We start from the raw sequence: 5,079 nt of genomic DNA, 5'->3' as shown, positions 1-5,079 counted from the left end.
TCAAGGGCAGGAACCTCCAAGATGTCTATGGAAAAATGGGATCCAGGAAAAAGGCTACCTTAAATGATTCCTCAGCCAATGAGGTTAAAATAACATTTATTTGATGAGAATACACGAAGAATCACAGGACCTGAGCAGCCGCTTTGGCACAAAACTTAGTTTTCTGTGATCTTTTGACTCGTTTTCACTATTTCCATTGTTTTTGCTGCTCATTAACTGGGATTTTCATTATTCTCTATAGTTTTTACTCTCTTGCTGGCTTGCTTGATTGTTTGTTTTCCTAGAACACAAGCATTTAAGGTTCTTGTACTTGTATCTCTTCTTTATGGCTGATCAATTAACCAGAACCAAGCAAGGCAAACCTTGGAGGATAGTAAAGGAAGTGATTTAGAAAATTTTTTCTCCACATAAAATGTTTAGCGGCCCTAATGTGAAAACCTGTGGTCCTTTGTGATATTTGGTGACATTTTATTTGGTACACACTAAGATATCTCTAATTTTAAGTTTTAAAGCATTTCATTAAAATATAAGAATGGAAACCATAGTACTTCACACTATGAATGAACATCGTCCTGCCATATGCCAGAGAGCAGACAGATGGTCCTTGAAGCAATCAGAATTTTCCCATTGGTGATGCACTTCTAAGTATCATGCCAGAATATTCCTCCTCTAAATATACTGAGTTCTTACTTATAAACCACAAATACTTGATCTGTACATTCAATTGGAAAAAGTATATATAAATCCAGAGAAAGTATATATCATGGGAAGCAATTATAGTGTTGAGTTGAATCTGACATTTCATGACCAGTCATATGATTTAATATGAGGAGTAAGGGCGGTGTCACACCATTCTCTCTGAGCTGTAAGAGCGAGTGAGTAACATACATATGTATGCCATCAGCCATGGGATCATTTGGACCTTGTCTTGGCTGTACATCTTTTCGTTTTGCTGTTTTCTGGGAATAAGTGGCTTCTCTTAATGAACTGTTCTACTGATGGCTTTGACAACTGGGTTGATGACTTGTAAATCTTTCTTTCCAGAATTACTCTTTCCTTACCCCTGTGGTGCTGGAGATTGAACCCCAGGCTTCATGCATGCTGGGTAAGTACTATCCCAGCCCCCACATTGCATTTGATCTCATACTTAATCAATTCAGTGTGGACACCTCTGTTTCCAGAGGACAGTCTTCTCCCAACGTGACTCATCCCTTCCTGTCCCTCATGTAAAATTACTCAAATACTTACTGACTAATTGATAGAGGTGGGGATTCATTCAGTTTCCCCATTTTCATGTCTATGTAGTTAATATGGTCTCTTATGGATATTTACTTGTACTTATAAGATCTTAAAGATACCTTTTTGAAGAAAATAAAAACCAATGCTGCAATACAAAAAAATTTTGCATCTTTCCTACACTGTATAAAGAGGAAGCTGGAACACCAATGAAGTGTTACATTTCTCAAAGTTGAAAGCAGAGTCAGAAACATTTATCAAGGTATGTGTGAATCACTGGTCTTGTCAGATTAGAGGAAACACCAGCTGCTTAGGAAAAGTACAGTTTTCTTATGTAACAAAAGCAATGTCAGCAAAAGTGCGTGGTATGGACTATCACACAAGGTGACCAGACCCAAGGAACCTCCCTGTTGTATGTCTTGTTTATTTAATAATTATAACTGACTTAGGTAAACTGGGCAGTGAATGCCTTCATTAGCTTCTCTTACAAGATGGCTTAAGGTAGAGTGGACATAGAAAAGTGTTTCCTTATTCCGTGCTATCTTCTACTTCTGAGAAGATGGCATTTCACTGAGAGGCTTAAGATCAAATGTTAACTCTGGGTGTGGTAGATTTTTGGAGGCTGAGGCAGAAAGTTCATGAGTTCAAGGTTAACTTGGGCTACATAGCAAAGCTATGTCTCAAAAGTACAATAAGGGCCAGCAAGGTGGCTCAGTGGATAAGTCCTTGGTGCCAGGCCTAATAACCTGAGTTCAAGCCCTGGGGCCCAAATAGAGCAGAGAACCAATACCTATCAGGCAACTTGCCCTCCCCCCAACCATGCAAAATAAATAAATAAATGAAGGTTTAATAAAATATGAATCCATTTTGAAGATGTCTTTTGGGATGTGGTATCTCACCTTCTCCCTTGTAACTTTCACCTGCCAACACTGTGCCACCTCCTGGTCCTCAAAAAGCTCTCTCCTCTTCACCTAGACCGTGTCCCCTAGAAAGTCTAAAGTACCAGCTTGCTACCCCAGGTATGTAATGATACTGCAGAACCTGCCTAAGTCTCTTCTGTGCTGCAATAACAGAATAATTGAACCTGGTCAATTTACAAAGGTTAGTAATTTATTGGCTCATAGTCCAAGACCATGGTGTAATGAACTGACAAGGGCCTTCTGACTGAGTCATCCCATAGCATCAGGGAAGGGGGCAAGGAAGCTCATCAGTGAGAGGGCCTGGTCTTGCTCTGATGACAGCGTTCTTACAATGAGCCCACTCCTGAGGTAATGACATGTGAGAGAAAAGACTACTCTTGCTGTTACAGAGAATGGCTGGTTTAGAAAGGCGGTCTTTTGTGGGGAAGAGGAATGAGTCCTACTGTTCAACCCAAGCTGCCCTTATCTCAGCCTCCAAAGTGCTGAGACTACAGCACTTCAGGTACCACAGTAGCCAGAGAACGACCGTCCATTAAGAGAAAGCGGTAGTCCAGTCTCCAGGGGTGTAAGGCAGTTTTCTCAATGATGCTGGCCAATGAAAGCTTTCTTTCATCGCTTCCACACTCAAGCAACATTACTCACAGCTACAAAAAAGGCTCAGGCTCACTGTCCCTCAGTGTTCTTCATCTCGGGCCCCATTATCAAGTAAAAAAGTGGACTGGGTCAACACAATCTGGTTTGTTTTAGGCAAAATGACAAACATCCAGGGCTGGGAGTATAACTCAATTGATCTAGTGCTTGCTCAGCATGTACAGAGCCTTAGGTCCAACTCTAATACAACATAAAACAGATATGGGACCCGTGTCTGCAATTCTAGCACTCAGTAGGAGCCAAGAGTTCCAGGTTATCCTCAGCTGAGTTCAAGATCAGCCCAGGATTCATGAGACCTTATTTAAAAGGGAGGGAAGGAGAGAGAGAGGGAGGGATGGAAAGAAGGAGGGAGGGAGAGAAGAGACCAACCTGGTCTACATAGCAATTTCTTACTAGTGAGGAATACGTAATGAGACATTGTCTCAAAAAGTTAAAAATTATGAAAGAAAGGAAGAGAGAGAGAACAAACAAGCTGGCAAGATGGTTCAATGGGTAAAGATGCTTGTTCCAAAGCCTGTTGACCTGAGATTGACCCCCAGAGGCCACAAGGTAGAAGGAGAAGACTGGTTTCTGTAAGTTGTCCTCTGACTTCCACACATGGGCTGTGGCACATATGCCCTCACAAAAATAAATAAAATAAAAGAAAGTAAAGTAAAATAATGGAGAGTGAGTGTCTTAGTCAGGGTTTCTATTCCTGCACAAACATCATGACCAAGAAGCAAGTTGGGGAGGAAAGGGTTTATTCAGCTTACACTTCCATGCTGCTGTTCATCACCAAAGGAAGTCAGGACTGGAACTCAAACAGGTCAGGGAGCAGGAGCTGATGCAGAGGCCATGGAGGGATGTCCTTTACTGGCTTGCCTCTCCTGGCTTGCTCAGCCTGCTCTCTTATAGAACCAAGACTACCAGCCCAGAGATGGTCCCACCCACAAGGGGCCTTTCCCCCTTGATCACTAATTGAGAAAATGCCTTACAGTTGGATCTCATAGAGGCATTTCCTCAACTGAAGCTCCTTTCTCTGTGATAATTCCAGCTGTGTCAAGTTGACACACAAAACCAGCCAGTACAGTGAGTAAGGAAGAGATATAGAGTAGGAGAGAAATGAGAGGGTGAAAGAAATGAGAAATAGATTTTACAGTGATGATGAATATTGTTTCGTTAATAAGTGTACATGTGTGCACATATGCACAAATGCCCTTGAGCACACATGCACGCACACACGAGCACACACACACCCTTTGTGACCTGATATGAGATCAGCTTCTCATCATACATAGATTGTTGTCAAGAGCTTAGTTACTGTACTGTGTGGCCCCTGTCTACCTCCTGACCCGGGGTTTAGGCGGGCCTGGCAGTTGAAGGTACAGATCCACTAGTTTGCTGACAGCACTGCAGACCAGTTGAAAGAGGAGAACTTTGGAATTTGACACAGTTGGATGTGAATCTGAACTATGCCACTGATGACTGTCTGCCTCTGAGCCAGCTACTCTCTCTCTCTCTCTCTCTCTCTCTCTCTCTCTCTCTCTCTCCTGACCACAATTTCATTATCTGTCAAATGCAAATAATAATGGCCATCTTATGGCATAATCAAGAGGCATAAATGACAAAATATAAACACTCAAGGCATATCATAATGCTGAAAAAATGCTAATTGTGATAATTATCAATTTAAATATTTTATTAAGGCCATTATCATTATTATTTTCAAATTGCATTGAAATTGCTTGTTTGCATATGTCATCCTAGACTAAGTTCACCTCCAACTCTGTTGTAGTTTTTATCCCTGTACTTCCAAGGTCAAGTTTCATTCGGTGTGAACTGATTGTGTTAAAGGTAGCTCCAAAGTCTTAACCAGGACCAGCAGATACAGACTATTAAGTGCAGTGCCCGAGAAGTTTAGAAAAGGCCATCCATTCAGCTAAGCACTCTCTGGAAAGAAAATGGAAAGTAATAAGGATGACTACACAGTAAGGGGGTTTATTAGGAGGTGAGATCACCTACATAATTTTGTTCTAGTCTCACAACCATACTGCCAAAGAAATTGTGATTCCCAGACTCCTTCATGAAGCTCACAGGGGGAAAAGGGTGTGGAAGCCAGACTGTTGACTTCAAGCTGGGTTCTCTACTTTGTCCTAGTAACTCTTAAGTATTAGCTTATGTCTAAGAATAACCAGAGACATGATCAAAAACATCACTGGGCCCTCTCCTACAGATCCTTCTAACATAGTCCTTGAATTCTGGATAAGAACATGGTTTGTTAAACAGAACTTGT

The sequence above is a fragment of the Mus caroli genome, chromosome 4 (genome assembly GCF_900094665.2).
Source record: "Mus caroli chromosome 4, CAROLI_EIJ_v1.1, whole genome shotgun sequence".
Taxonomy (NCBI): domain Eukaryota; kingdom Metazoa; phylum Chordata; class Mammalia; order Rodentia; family Muridae; genus Mus; species Mus caroli.
Note: the sequence above shows the minus strand (reverse complement) of the source record.